Source organism: Sus scrofa, chromosome 5, assembly GCF_000003025.6.
Source record: "Sus scrofa isolate TJ Tabasco breed Duroc chromosome 5, Sscrofa11.1, whole genome shotgun sequence".
Lineage (NCBI taxonomy): Eukaryota > Metazoa > Chordata > Mammalia > Artiodactyla > Suidae > Sus > Sus scrofa.
The window spans coordinates 25,658,856-25,675,699 of NC_010447.5; positions in this window are offsets into that span (position 1 = coordinate 25,658,856).

Genomic DNA, 16,844 nt, shown 5'->3' on the forward strand with positions numbered 1-16,844 from the left:
GAACACAACATTTCCTACAGTCAGTGAAGGACTCCTGGTAGTCAGCAGAATACATGCATATGGATTTCATTCAGATCACAGAGGATGAAATAGAATGATGTAGGGGTGGGTTTAAGTTGAAGAATGAAAAAGAGTTTGTTTTATCTCAAATGATAATTCTATATTTTGTTTATGGTATGTTTATTATCCCCCAACAGAGTTTGTTTCTTTGAGCAAAGGCAATGTATCTCTGGGAACCTCCTGTTAAATTACAAATATCTCTAAAAGAAGAAATATCCCATTAGTAATTTCACACAGGGGACAGTTTAAGAAGATATTTCCCAAAAGGATTTGCCTGCGTGTTAATAAGGGCAGCCATGCATCCTGTGTTAGGAATCGGAGACAAATTTTTGCATTCAACCTTCTTTAAATATTACAATGTGATTTACCATCATCTGCAACAAGATAAAATAGATGTTCTTGCCATGGACTCTAAAATCTTTCCTAATTTAGGCTTTGCATACTCGTGTATTCTTTTTTTTTTATCATTGTTTTCTATTTACAAACCATCATTTAACTAAATCAAATTTTTATTGTTTCCACTGCCTCAACAAATCCCCTGTCTGTTAAGTGAGCTCTATTCACTATTTAAGATGTAACTGAGGGTTATTTCCATAAAAGCTTTCAGGTCTACCTTTGTTCATCCTTTCCCTCAATCTTGATTAGATGGTTTTTCTATAGGTTCTCATAATACACTCTGCAGATTCCTCTCCAAACACTTACTGTATGAATGTTCAGACTACCTGTTTGTTTCTTCCATTCAAATAGATGGCAGCTTTATGTCATGTGGCTTTTATACAATGACCCAAGTATTGTGCCACATAACAGGTAGTCAATAAAGGACTCCAGATCCAAGGCACCTCCCATGCTGAACAGACCTCAAACAGCTCCTCAATGAGAGTTCCTTGGACTACAAAAAAAAAGGTAAATTTTAAAAAATATCACCTCAATTGGATATATTTCACTGAGAATTACCCTTGCACAAATAAATAAATAAATACACACACAGACACTGTGCCCTATAGGAAAATTAAGTTATCTCTAGAGATCTCTTGGAAATCACTTTTATAAATCACCAGAGAAAAGATCCAGAAATGATAATTGTTTGGGGAATGTGCAATAAGGAGTAATTCAAAAATAGAGTAAACTAAGTGGTAGGCATCATAAAAAAATTAAAATCCTTTCTTCTTCAAATTTTAAATCCTTTAACTGCATTTAAATATTTAAGGCTTAGCCTCTTTGGAGGAAATGATGGCACCAATGATGTCTCCAGAGGGATGCTTCTATCCAGTGCTCCTGAACTAATGTCAATATTTAAATGTTTTAAAAGTCATCTTTGAACAGCAAAAATTCTTCATCCTGAAATAGTTTGCCTTTGTTGCAGCCTAAGAAACTATAGATGTTTGTTTCACAATCTGCATACTAAAAACCCTCTTCATTTATAATGCAAGTTAACTTGCCTCAAAGTCATTTATGTAAAACTCAATTTCCATTTTCCACATCTTTTGCTTCTTTTAGTAATTGAGATAGTAACTATTTATTGAATGTCTTCTATATTCTGGGAAATTTCTCTAAAACTCACCCCTGGTTAAATATGCTGTTTTTATCATATAGATGAGGGAACCAATGGTAAGAAATGATAACTGACTCACTCAAGGAGTAACTGTAACTATTTTAAGGTACAGAGTTGTAGAAAGAAACTTTTCTAGAGAGTCCATTGTTTAAGACTATACCAAAAGAAAACATTGAGTATCTGCAGTCACAAAGATTAAAAGCAAAGTAAAATATATGACCTAAAAATAAAAACACGCAATTCTGGAAGAAAAGAATGTGGGATAAGAATGTCTGTGACATACAGCAAAGGATTTGCCTTTGTTGCAGCCTAAGAAACTATAGATGTTTGTTTCACAATCTTCTGTGACAAAGCAGAAGGCAGATAATAAAAGAAATTATCATGAAAGATAGTATTTTCTTACTTATCCCAAGAGTTTTCTCAGTTTCTCCGATGAGAAAAACTGGAAATTTATATAAAAATTTTATAATTAATCAATTTATCTCCATAGTTTATGCATTTGATTTCAGAATATATGGAATTAGTACTGTACTTTTTATCACTTCTAATCAATGCATGTTAATACATACACACACACATATATATATGTAACACATATAAATATATATATATAGTTTTGAGCACACTATTTAAATGCATTGACCCTCACCAATAATGTGTAATGTGTATATGCACAGCACATAAGTATTATTACAGCCAAGACTATAAAGGTAAAAATAATCCAGGTGAACAGAGCTCCCGATAACATGCTTCTGTTCATTCAGACTTACTTTGTATGTGTTTTAAATTATATAAATATTATGGGAGTTCCTGCCATTGGCACAGTGGTTAAGGAACCCAACTAGTATCCATGAGGATTCGGGTTCAATCCCTGGCCTCGCTCAGTGGGTTAAGGATCCAGTGTTGCCGTGAGCTGTGGTGTAGGACATAGATGTGGCTCGGATCTGGCGTTGCTGTGACTGTGGAGTAGGCCAGCAGTTACAGCTTGGATTCAACCCCTTGTCTGGGAATCTCCATATACCACAAGTGTGACCTTAAAAAGACAAAAGACAAAAAAAAATTATTATACAAATATTAGGCCACTAATCAGCGAAGGTCGATAGGAAGAATCTGAATATCAGACGTAAAGCAAAGAGGAAGAAAGGAGTAGAAGAAAAGGATGAGAAAGAGAAGGATGAGGAGAGGAGGGGAGAGAGAAAGACAATGGTTATTCAGCAGTCTTATAGATTTGAAATTAAAGATGTAAAAATATTTTGGACCATATATTATTAAGTTAGATTATGACAGAAACACTACTAATAATATCTAGATGTATTTATTGTTTCAGCCACCACATTGTACAAAACAATGAAGATATGACTATAAAAAGATTATTTTAAAACTTAATAGCTAATCTGAGTACTTATATATTTATAAACATTTGAAAAATCAACTTTTTCAACCAATGATAACATTTAAAATTATCACTCCACATACTAAGTTTCAAATTGTAAATGGATTGCCCTCATCCCACAATATGCTTTTGAATTATGTGTTACAGTAAGAAAACATAAAAATGATACCTAGAGAGCTAATACAACGTTGCCAAGGCCAGTAAACAGAACGCTTTATCATGAGTGTACCTATCTATGGCCAAGAAAAGATTTGTGGGTGAAAGATGCCTCACCATTAGTAGTTTGCTATTTGAACTTGAATTGATGCCAAACGGCAGTTTCATCTATGATTCCCATATGGCATACCCCACATTAAACAGTCAGTTAAAGCCATCAAAATTATAAATATTACAACTCAGTGCACTGGAATGGTTATTTTGAAAAGCGTAGATGTTAAGAAAAAGATTAGGGGCTCAATAATATGATGTGAGACTCAGTGCTGGATGCAAAAATACTGCTGTGTCCCCAGAGGATGATTCCCTTTTGTAGACTTCCAAGTTCTGCAAGAGTTTCTTGAAAGTAAAACTATACAAAATACATAATATTATACAAAAGAAACAACAACCAAATACTGTATTCCCAAAGCTGAAATTTGGGAACCAAGGTCATGAAAATATAATTGTGGAGATCTTAAATAAATCTAGTCAAACAAGTAGGAAAAGTCATGGCCACTTTACCAGAACACACTCTGGTCACAAAACATATTTTGCTTATTCCAAAATATGACTTTCAGATTCTTTGGCGCTTAAAAGGCTAGTATAAAATTTCCATTGTTCACAATCTCAATGAATAACTCTATAATAAAAACTGTAGGAATAGTAGTAGTGCTACAAATCTTAAAATCACCATTAAACTCTCACTTCAAATGTCACTTTGTCAGATGCCTTTGAAGGTTACTTAAACCAAAGAGTTTAAGAAACTACCATTTCTAGTTTCTACCTGGATTATTAGTTACTTTGATTCACCACACAGTATCTAATGCTCACTGAAATTATTATAACTGCTCATTTGATTATTTATTTATTATCTAATCTCCACTCTTAAGTGTAAATTTAATGGGTAGCTGGGGCTTTGTAGATCCAGTATCTGGAAAACTTAATAAATGGCATGTCCTAAAGAAATATTTGTTCAATCAATAAATTACTATCCAAGTTTATTTAGGTTGTACCATATTATAGGTGCAAAGTTAATAATGTTTTGCACCTTATCTATTTTTTTTTTGTCTTTGTCTTTTAGGGCCACACCCATAGCATATGGAGGTTCCCAGGCTAGGGGTCTAATTGGAGCTGTAGCCACTGGTCTATGACACAGCCACAGCAGTGTGGGATCTGCACTACATCTGTGACCTACACCACAGAGCATGGCAATGCCAGATCCCTAACCCACTGAGTGAGGCCAGGGATCGAACCCACATCCTCATGGATGGTAGTTGGGTTTGTTAACCGCTGAGCCACAATGGGAACTCCTGCACCTTATCTGTTTAATCAGAGACATTTAAGAATGAAAGAGTAACCTGCACAAGATAATATGTATTATATTGGCTAATATTTTTGTGATGGTAAAGGGAAATTTGAAAATATTATAAAGCTTTAATTTAATATTCATACAATAAAATGTATTTATTAGCTTCTATATGCTAGTTATTCAGACCTTTTCTTTTACATATATTTTCTGACTCAATCCTCACAGCCTCCATGTGAGGTCATTATTTTGTCATCAGTGCAGAGTAAGGGAAACAGGATCTAAATAAAATGCAAATAGTATACCCAGTATCACAAAGCAAGAGTTAGTACTTCTAATGCTAAGACACTGTTTATGCTACCACATCACAGCTAGATAACAAGGTATGTAGGCTATCTGAAAAGCCAGAGAAGGTAATATTCTTATATATATATTGATTTTACACTTATAACTTAGGGTCAACCTACAAAATCACTGTCCCAGAAATATCTCAAAAGTTTAAAAATATTTAAGAACTCTTAATGTGTTTTAGAACACAATGAGTCAACCTCTTATCTGGAATGAACAACAGGATTAATCACTATCTCAACAAGTGAATGCCTAAGTATCACAAACAATGGTGTCAGTGATACTAAACTCGGCCTGATTTTCTGGAAATCTTACTCCATCACAAGCGCTCCAGGACCAGAGTCCATGTGCAGATTTAGTGTGATCGTCTGGATTTAATAAGATTCAAATGCAAGAGTGTATGAAACAGTTTTCTTAATGCAGAATTTGTTTTAAGAGAATAGTGTAAAAAGGAAGATTAAAAAAGGAATTTGTTAGTTTCCATACTCACATACTTGCATGCATTCTTTTTTTTTAAACATTGTTTGGGAGTGCCATAATCTATGATGGGGAGAAGGGAAGGCAAAGAGGGGTATGCAAGCATGAATATCTGCTTAAAGGATCACTTTTATAATAATATTTACAAGGTTTTGGAGAGATAGGGGGAAAAAAAAGAGCATTTCCTTAAAGATACGGAATTCACATTTGTCCCTACCTAGATGTGATTAACGCAAGCTGACTCTCCATGGGGTTCTGAGTTTGTATTTTCTTTCATTTTACTATCTTTTTTAATTTTGAGATTCAAAACGACAGCCCTACCAACTTTGACAAAGTAATAAAAACTCATTTTTCTTGGGGGAAGTATTTGAAATCTATAAGGAATAAAGAACTTATCAAGTCACTGTCAGCTCACAGTCTGGAGAAAGCTACAACAAATCAAGGGGGAAACCTCCTACATGAGGAACTCTTGACATCTGATGTTTCACCCACTTTCAGAGTGACTACTTGCCAGAAGAAAGAACATCCAAATAGCAAGAGAATATGGCTATGAGTTGAAAGAGTAGACAGAGCAAAGTTCTTTTTGGAAGGGCTCACTTTTTCCTCATTAATATTTTTCATCTAATGATTCAACAAACACATGCTTATTTCACTGTGTTTAACAAATTAAGCTTTAAAATTTACCTAGCAATAAAAAGGCAAGGAAAGTACAATTGTCAAACAAAGCAAATATTAGAACAATGTTGATTACTTCCAAGATCATATATTGTAAATAGCTGCCATGTTTATAAGAACGCAAGAAAAAAATAGGAACTGAATTGGCTTTTCCATTCTGGGAGGTAGCCTGATTCTTGGTATGCTGATATCCTTCTAATATATCTTAAATTAACTAAAGTATTATTTGCTGTTTTATAGAATATAAATAATTCTACTTGTTACACTTCGAAACACAGCCTGAAGGATGGTACTCAAAGTGAGGTAGCTTCACACTTAAAATTGTTTAGGAAAAAAAAAAAATCCCGGTATTTACAGAAAGCACTACTGTTTTAGAATTGAGTTTCCTTGATATACCATAAATATCCATAGAGGAAAAGACTACCTGATCTGCATATAAAATACTATTTTCTTTTTCTTTTTTTTTAACATCACAAAATACAACTATTACTTGTTTTAATAGAAATCTTTTGTCATCTTTGCATTTTCACATCTTCATGTATATCATGGAGAAAAAGTTCAGACTACGCAATTGTGTTACTCAAGTAAATGATCTTTCAGGAGACCCAAAGTAAGTGACATACAGTTATTGCATGATATGTAATTACTGATTATATATAATTCTTAATTTCTATAATCTTAATGTTGATTATACATGAAAGAGCTCATCCTTCTCCTTGGCAAAATAAAATATGAATTATATAACCCTCATAACTGTATCACAGTTGAGTACATCTCCCAAGAAACTTAGATCCTTTATCAGGTGTGTGTGTTTGGGCAGAGGGAGTGAAGGGATCTTGCAAGAAAGATTGAAAAAGTTTACACAGACTTCCTAATTATAGCCCATGGAACAGTTCCTTCCTGATAATGGCAGAAAGGGATAAATCAACAAAATCCAATGGGGTAAGTGTAGGTGTCACAATGCCCACAGGGAAAATGTTATGTAAACACACATGTTCTGAAAGCTTAATAGATGCTCTCTGGGTCCCTTTCAACACAATCATTGTTACTGACTGATTTCTGAGCTCCCGATTCCTTCTACTAGCTCCACTGCACCCACCCTGACCACAAGGGAAAGATTTTTATGTGGCTACTTTCCCAACAGTGTTGCCCAGCATTTCCTACAAAATCCTCCTTCTTCTCATCAAGCTGGCATAATCGCTTTACTAACCAGCTTTCTTCTTGCAGTATAGAAGACTTTATATTTTGTTCCATAAATTATTAACCCTACCAAATATTTGGCTCAACATTACTTTTTTTTTTTTTTTTTTTTTGCTTTTTAGGGGCACACCTGCAGCATATGCAAGTTCCCAGGCTAGGGGTCAAGGGGTCAAATCAGAGCTACAGCTGCCCACCTAAACTATAGCCACAGCCTCACGAGATCCAAGCTGCATCTGCAACCTACACCAAAGCTCATGGCAACACCAGATCCTAAACCCACTGAGTGGTTGAACCTGCATCCTCATAGATACTAGTTGGGTTCATAATCTGCTGAACTTCAACAGGAACTCCCTCTATTCTTTTTTTTTTTTTTTTTTTTTTAATCTTTCTTTATCTGGCTGTTGGGAGGCAGCTCTCTTTGATTCTCCTCAGTTTTCTTCCCAGGTTCCTCCTCTCCAGCTTGTAAACATAGCTTTGCCTTTTCAGTCCCTGTTCTCCCCTTTTCTGTCCATATTCATTTCTGGAAAGACAGAGAGCCCATCCACCTAATGGCTTTAATTACTGTGTACATGCCAGTGACATCAGAATTTATGTCCCTGGCACAAGCTTCTCTCAAACCATCAGACTCACATCCATGACAACTTGACACCTCCACCTGGGTGCCTTATACACAATTTATACCTAGTATGTTCTAAACTGAACTCTTTTGTTCTATCCCCCCGCCTAGTGAACGCATACCATCCTTCCCTCTGTTCAGGAGGAACATTCTTGGAGTCATCCTTTACACGCATCTTTTTTCTGAGACTCCTGAAAACCCATCAGAAATTCTTTTTCACTTCAAAGTATATGTTGATTTTAATATTTCTTACCATTATTTTATTTTGCCCCCATGGTCCAAGCCATCACTCTCTTTCAAATTACAGCAACAAATATCTATTACAATCTTGCTCTAAAGAAACCTATTCAAGATTGTTTAATGCAGGCTTAAGTTACTTGACCATGAAACTACATGTAGTAACATTTTTGTAACATTTCTTAACTTGTGTTAGAGTATATCTTGGAAAACGCTGCTGTAAAAAATGCTGATGTGTTAAGAGCAAGCCCAGTCTTTCTTTATTTCCCCTTAAGCAATTTCTTTTTCGAATTTTTTTCAGGGTAACTCAATTTTACTCTTATTGTCACCCCCCCACCACCATATTTCAGCAGGTCACAAAGCAGACACAAATTCAGTTTAGATGTATAAGATTAGTATTTATACACATATATCAGTCTGAATCCCAAGAACTTCTCTTGGTTAGCTTATCCACAAACCATCATGATGATGCTTTTAACATGCCTGAGTTTCAGTATTTTTATGTTTGGTTCATATGACTGCCAGCCATCCTGCGATCTAAAGACTACTTCAATTTGAATAATATTGAAAAGCCTTATTTGATTTGTTTCACCACAAACTTCAAAGCAAAATGGCACTCTAAAAGAAAAAAAAAAAAAGTGAATGAACTTAATTTTCTTTTATTCTAAAGGAAGAAAACATGAATATATTTAGGATCCTCAAAAAATTTTTCAAGCAAACGAAAGTGATATATTCTACTCATTTTATGATCCTTCACTGTTCACTGAACCAAGAGAGATATTGACCACTTAGTTATATGTTTCTCTCTCTTTTCAGACTATTCTTCCCTAAAATGCAGTGATTATAATTTATAAGAGGTTGCAACTCTATTGCATAGCCCAGTGTAACAAAGTGCAGTCACTCAATTAAATGCTACTGAAGGAAAATCTTAGGTTAATCTACACTCTGAGGTTCACACTTTAGAATTTATAAAGGAATGGAAATAATGTAAAAGACACAAAAAGAAAAAGATATAAAAAGAGACAACTTCTATAAATATAAAAAAACCAAGATTCATCATTAATTTAATGTTTCATTTTACCTAGAAGGTTGGTGAAAAATAAAGTATTTCAATGTGCTTAAAATAAAATGTTACCATTCTTTAAAAATTACTGCATAGTATTTAAATGTGAGCTAGGCTATTGATGTATTTTTAAAAAATAAATTAAACATACTAATGAATAAGTCCATGATTTTATGAGACTCATTTAGAAAATAGATTTGATCAAAGAATCAAATCCTTCAATACTGACTAGAAGAAATAAATCATAATTAAGAAGAGAATCTATAACCAATGTCCTAACCAAAAATAAGAAAATTTCTCTTATTTATGAGAAATCAGAATGACTATTTTCAGAGCAAAAGAATATAATTTGACACTAGTATGATATTTTCCTTCATGGGGTCTTTAAATGTAAATTAGAGTGTGATTGAACTGAATGACTTTTTGACTTCCTTCCAGTTTGCTGACTCCTAGATATGACAGCATTTCTTTTCACTCACTATAGTACTGGAGGGATATTGCCTTAGAGGTCTAGTCATTCATGGATATAATCCTGAGCTTGAGAGGTCAGTGGTTCATAAAAGAGCCTCTATCTAGTTTGGCACAGTTTGGAATATTTGGCAGGATTTATCAAAAATAGGTCCAAGACTGGAATAGCAGAGGCATTGCTGACAGAAACACACAGGGACACATAGGGATGCTTGCCTTCCCTGTTCTTGGCTCTAGCTGGTGCTATTTAGCCATCATTTTATGAAAACATGAACACGAAGTTCAGTCATGCCTCTTTAAATAAAGAAAAAAGCTAAACTAAAAGTGGGCCACCATTTCATTGAGCTTCAGTCACATCTTACCTGGTGTGCATTTGGTGTTGACCAGCAGACTCCCTAGAAGTAAATGTAAAGTTTGCCTGACTTATTCTTTCATGTATAGATATTGCTCAGACTATGATGTTTTATTCAATTTTAAGTGCTATGAACCAAAATTTTTCCTGGTAGCAGCAGAGTAAATCTCTATCAGCTCTGGCCATGGAATGCTTTAGCCATGTCTACATGAAGATAAAGACAGTAAACTCTGTTTCCTTTTGAAATATAATGTATGATATTATGGGATTTGTCTTCTTATAACTAATTTAGTTCTTTTCAAATAGAAAAGATTATTTACAAAAACATCCCTTAGGATCTACATGCTCATTGAAATCTAAATCTGACTTAATTGGGAAAATAATATGAAACAAAACTCTTGATAGATCTTTATAACCATCATCTTTGTCGCATAAACATGTCAAATAAATAATAATCTATCCCACTTCTAGTAATGAATATATTTTTGGAAGTGAGTTTTGTTAGTCATATGAAATAAATTTAGCAGATTTACAAGCAATATTTCATATGGTTTAGTTTGTAATTTATTTCAATGCTTGCATCAGCCATATTTTTGTGAATGAAAAATATAAAAATTAAATCTAAACATTAAAAGTATGTAATACAAAATATATAATTAAAATAAATAATATATAAAATTAAAAGTAACAAATATAAAAATAAATATTAAAATTAAATAAATAATACATACAAAATGCAAAGTAAGAGTTCCTGCCATGGCTCAGCAGAAACGAATTTGACTAGCATCCATGAGGATGCAGGTTGGATCCCTGGCCCCACTCAGTGGGTTAAGGATTCGGCGCTGCTATGAACTGTGGTGTAGGGCACAGACCTGACTTGGATCTGATGTTGCTGTGACCATGGCGGAGGCCAGTGGCTGCAGCTCTGATAAGATCCCTGGCCTGGGAACCTCCATAGGTTGTGGGTGTGGCCCTAAAAAAAAAAAGTGTAAAGTAAATATAAAAATTTTTTTAATTAAGTGATTATGTTGCAAATACAGTGTTTTAAAATCTATATTTTATTCCAAAATGTTCCTAAATAAATTTTCTATTACTATTGTGACATATAAAAATTCAATGTTACAATCTCTAATTTCATAATCCTACCATCATGACGTTAACCAAAAATGAACATTTCAAGTGTATCCTCTCAAACATTTCTCTTTGTTCAAATAATATAGTATTTGAAGTACCTTTTTTTTTTTTTTTAATTTTTTTTTTTTTTTTTTTTTTTTTTTTTGTCTTTTTGTTGTTGTTGCTATTTCTTGGGCCGCTCCCGCGGCATATGGAGGTTCCCAGGCTAGGGGTTGAATCGGAGCTGTAGCCACCGGCCTACGCCAGAGCCACAGCAACGCGGGATCCGAGCCGCGTCTGCAACCTACACCACAGCTCACGGCAACGCCGGATCGTTAACCCACTGAGCAGGGGCAGGGACCGAACCCGCAACCTCATGGTTCCCAGTCGGATTCGTTAACCACTGCGCCACGACGGGAACTCCTGAAGTACCTTTTTACTTTTCTCTTACAGAAACTCTAGTTAAGAGATGTTTGATTATATTAACATTATAAAACTTGTTCTTTCCCAAAGTTGCCCCAGTTTTATATCACTACAAAATATTTCACACAAAATAATGGAATCCTGGATCATGATGGACAAGTTTCTTTAACTTTCTGAATTCTGCCAAATTCCTAACTTAGGGGTTATAATAATTTATATTTCAAATAAGTCAAATAATCTCTTTCACATTCTTGATAATATGTGGAATTGTCAGATTTTTTTTTTCAATTCTCTAGAGTGGAACTGCTATCTCAATGATATTTTAATTGGGTTTCCTCTTTAGTGACTTGTCTAATTATCATTGCGCCTGCTCAAAATCTCTACTTGAGTGTCTAGCAGACATGTCAATATGAAAATGCCCCAAACTGAGCTTCTGATATTTATTCCCCAAAGTGCTCATCCTGTGGATTTCTTCATTTCAGATAGTGTCCACTCCATCTTTTCTTTCCTGTTCCCAAGAGCTAACTTCATGGAATCATCTTTGAGACCTTACGCACACTCCTGCAAATACTATCAACCCGACTTGAAAAACCCATCTAGTATGTCTTCAACCTCTTCTTACCTCCTCATGGCCACGACCTGATTCTCAGCCATCATTATGTCCTCCCTGGAATGTGACAGTGCCCCTTAACTGGGATCTTTCCTCAGGCCTTGCCCTTGATATTCTCAAAGGTGTTAAAATCTCTTCCCATTCTAGTCTTACTAAAAAGTGAATCGTTACTTTGGTCTATAAGCTCCTACAAGATCTGATGTACCTTTAATTCTCCCACCTCATTTCCCAGTGCTTTTCTCCCAGTTTGGCATCGTGCAAGTTCCAGAGACACACCAGAGACAGGTGTGTGGGCTTTAGGGCTTTCTCCCTGGTCTGCACGACCTTCTTCATGGAATGTTCTTTCTTCAACTATCCACATAGTTTCTCTGTTCCTTTATTATCATAATCATTTTATTTTCTTAAACATTCTCTTCAAAGTGTGTCCTTACCTGTTTATTTTATTTAAAATTGCAAAATACTCCTTTGGTATCTTCTTCTCCTTCTTTATTTTCTTCCATTGTACTTATCACCACCTAACACAGTACATATTTTACTGACTGACTGACTGATTTATTTATTTATCTTTCACCCCAATATTTACTCGTACATTCCATTCCATCTAGGCTTCAATATTTTTCTTCTTAAGCTTCAATTATTTATCAGTTGGTGGCAGCCTCATTTTTTGTTCATCTTAATTTTTGGGATCGCTCTTGTTATAATGGTTATTCTTCTGGTTTTCAGCAAGAATCTGATAGGACAAATCCCATAATGACCTACAATGTGGTGTAGATGAAAGAGTACAGCACTGGATGTCAGATGACCTGCATTTTTCATGGTCTTCACTATACAGCAAGTTAACAATGAGATTATGAACCAACATTTCAATCTCTAGGCTAAGTCCTAAAATGAAAGGATAAGACTACATGATCTCTAAGGTCCCTTCCAGTACTAAAATTTAACAATTTTAAACTGTGCCAATTAAGTAAGAGTCATCAGTTGAGGGTTGGGCCTGAGAAACAGGTGAGTGAATAAAGAATACGAAATTTAAATAATTTTTTGCATAAGTCTTTTTATTTCATTTAAAATTTGATTACTAAGGTTAATAAATCTGTTTATTCCATATTGTTTTTATTGGCAATCTGTATAGTTTTTGAAATTCATCTTTAAAAAATCTTCTTTTTGTCTTTTATTTCCCTGAAGCTTCACATCAAAAGTTTATGTACACTTCTGTTGATATGTGCCACCCAGTGGCTTATTTGTTTCTTGAATCCAGGAATTCATGCCTTTCAAAAATTCTTGTAATATTTCTGCTATTAACTTGTAAATATTACTTCTATGGTCTGACTCTTTCTATAATACCTATTAGATACACACTAAAAAAAAAATCCATCTTCTACACTTCTGTTATAAAGCAAGTATGTAAAATTGTATTAAAGTGGCACAGCACATCCTAAGTATATGGCTGTGTACATTTTCATAAACAGACACCGTTCTCTACATTATAGGGCAACACAAAGAATATTGCCAGGGAGTTCCCGTTATGGCTCAGTGGTTAGCGAATCCGACTAGGAACCATGAGGTTGCGGGTTCGATCCATGGCCTTGCTCAGTGGGTTAAAAGCTCCGGTGTTTCCATGAGCTGTGTGTAGGTCGCAGACGCGGCTCGGATCCCGCATTCCTGTGTCTCCGGCGTAGGCCGGCAGCTACAGCTCCGATTAGACCCCTAGCCTGGGAACCTCCATATGCCGCGGGAGCGGCCCTAGAAAAGGAAAAAAAAAAAAAAAAATTGCCCGTACATCAGTATTCCTAATCTAGTTCATACCCCCTGACAAGGCAACCAGTATAATGACTTTTAACACTAAAATCTTTCCTGATTTTGATATTTATGTCACTGGCATCAGTAGTATATACTTTACTGAGTACAACTTACTTTACTCAATAGTTAAGTTGTTGAGAGTCATCAAGGTTTCGTAGAGTTCATTCATTCTCCTTGCTGTACAGAATTCTGTTGTATATATATATATATATATATATATATATATATATATATTCAATGTGTGAATCAACTATTCAGCTGATGAACATTTAGATTGATTCCAGTTTGGGGTTCTTAAGAATAATGCTCCTGAGAATATTCGTTCACGTGTCTTTGGAGGAACAAATGTATACCTTTCTCATCACCAACATAATGATTATCCTAGTATTGTTTTATCAACAGGCAGAGGGTAGGGGGAGTAGTTTCAGAAGTTTTTTGCCTGGCTTTTCCCATTCCAAGGACTCTGGAATCAATTTGAAGATTCTGCCAACTACCAAGTATGTCCATAACAATCGAGTATGTGATCCTTAGGAAATGACCACTAGTAGACCCGATAGACCCAATGGACTGATTAGACCTAGCAGACCAACTCTGAGGACCTAGTAGACCATCTCTGATTCAGATCCTGACCCATCATTTTATTTGCCACCTTGTCTACATATTTCCCTGAGTGGCCATGGGAGCACTTTTGATCCCTGAATATCAATTCAGATCTCATGTCCAATAAGCATTCTCTCAGTGAAAGGTCTCTAAATAGGGTTCTCCAGAGAAACAGATTTATTTATTTAGATGTTTAAAGGAATTGACAATTGGCTTATTACTTAGAATAATATTTAATTGTAGTCTGGGTACTATGGCAAAGTTGGCATATAAACTACCACCTTGTCAAGTAAATCAGTCCCATCTATGAATGACTGGAGAGATTAATATTGATCCTCTTACTATCAAATTATAGGGTCCTTCCTCATCAGAACATGTCTTTCTATTTAACTGAAGGCTTAATGGTCTGAGAACTGGCTCAGCTTTCTCATCATGCATCCCTGATTTCTTCTGATTGAATGAGTTGTGCAATATCCTTAGCAACTTCACTTATATCTTGCCTTGAGAACACTTTGTACAATTAACCAACCCACTGTTGTCTGCAGACAAGTCCATGACTGCCCCTCCAATCTTGCTGCCCATTACTATAACTTCACGTACCTTGATTCTGATGTTTAAAGCAACACCGCCTGGATTCTGTAACTTGAATCCCACCACTGTAGTTACAGATCCCATTATAAAAGCATCTTCTATTAACCCTGGCATGCAAACTAGGACCACCACTTAGCTCTGACTTACTCTGGTGCCATCTCACCAGATTATCCCTTACCGCTTTGACAATAGATTTTCCAGAACATAGTTGGTTCATTAATGTTCTGGCTTCCTATTTTACTACTATAACCTTTCTCGACTTTTTAAACTCCTTTCTCTGATACTTAATACTGTATTTCTAGAATTGTTAATTAACTTAGCATAGGACATCAATTCTCCCAATCTTTAAAGAGACATCTTACTAGTATCTTAGAATTTTCTCTTGGGATTCTTGTCAGGGTCCCTACCAAAGAATTCTAGGTTGGCAGTTTTTGTTTTCGTTTTTCTTTCGCTATTTTAGTAATATCCTTCTGCTATCTTCTGGCTTCTATCACTTCAGTTAGGTCATCTATCAGTCTTATTTTCCCCTCTAAAGGTATCTTTTTTTCTTTTTCCTGGACACGTTTGTTTGCTTGTAATGTCCTTTAATTCTTTTCTTTAGACATTTAATACTTTTAAACTCTGTATTATATCATGTATAATACACACACATTTTTCATTTTTCTTCCAGTTCACTTATTTTCCCTTAATTTTGATTTTTGATTCATTTTGTACTATTTAATATCTGTTGGCATTTTTTGATAATAACTTTTTTTTTTTTTAACTTTTCTAGGTCCACACCTGCAGCATATGGAAGTTCCCAGTTTAGGGGTCTAATCAGAGCTTTAGCCACCGGCCTATGCCAGGCACAGCAATGTGGGATCCCAGCTGCATCTGCAACCAACAGCGGAGCTCATGGCAACACTGGATCCTTAACACACTGAGCAAGGCCATGGGTCGAACCTGCAACATCATGGTTCCTAGTTGGATTCATTAACTACTGAGCCATGACAGGAACTCCTGATAAAAACTTGTTCTCAGTTTTTATGTTTACTTCAAGATTTTGAATACTTTAACATAGTTATAGATTCTGTTTATTCATCATATTATATGAATTTCTTGGAAACCTAATTTTGCTATTTTTACTGTCTGATGACTGACCCTATGTACAATATATAAAGTCCCAGTTTCTTCTCTACTAACACTATCACATCCCTTTGGACACCAGTTCTTTCTTAACTTCTTTAATTTTTACTTTACTTTTTGATTTGATTCCTGAAGAGCTTTATGTAATTGTTAGCCTGAATAATTTTTTTTAAATTAAGTTTTTATGTGTCTTATCCAAAATTTTGTCATGTTTTGACATGAAAGATTTTCTAGAAGATTTTTACTTTAGGTAGTTTTATGGTTTCTGAAAAGCGGTGTGAAAATTGTTTTTTCTTAACTTGTCAATAATTCTTGATATATTTCCATTTCAAAACATGTAGTTCTATAAATTCTACTTGAAAATATGCTACTTAAAAATTTTTAGTGCACTTTATTCCACTATATCCACCACTCATGCAGTCTCCATTTGTTATTGCTCTATGCAAAAGACTAGTAAAATAAATACCATCTATACATACCTTTATGGACTGGGATTTTTATATTCTTTACAGAGTCTCTAAAAGTGAGGTTTTATACCATTTACAGAACTCTAAAGGTGGGATTTTCTGATTACAAAGAATGGGTATTTACAATTTAAAATAGTAAATAATTAAAGGTATATTATTTTATTAGTTTTCTCTTC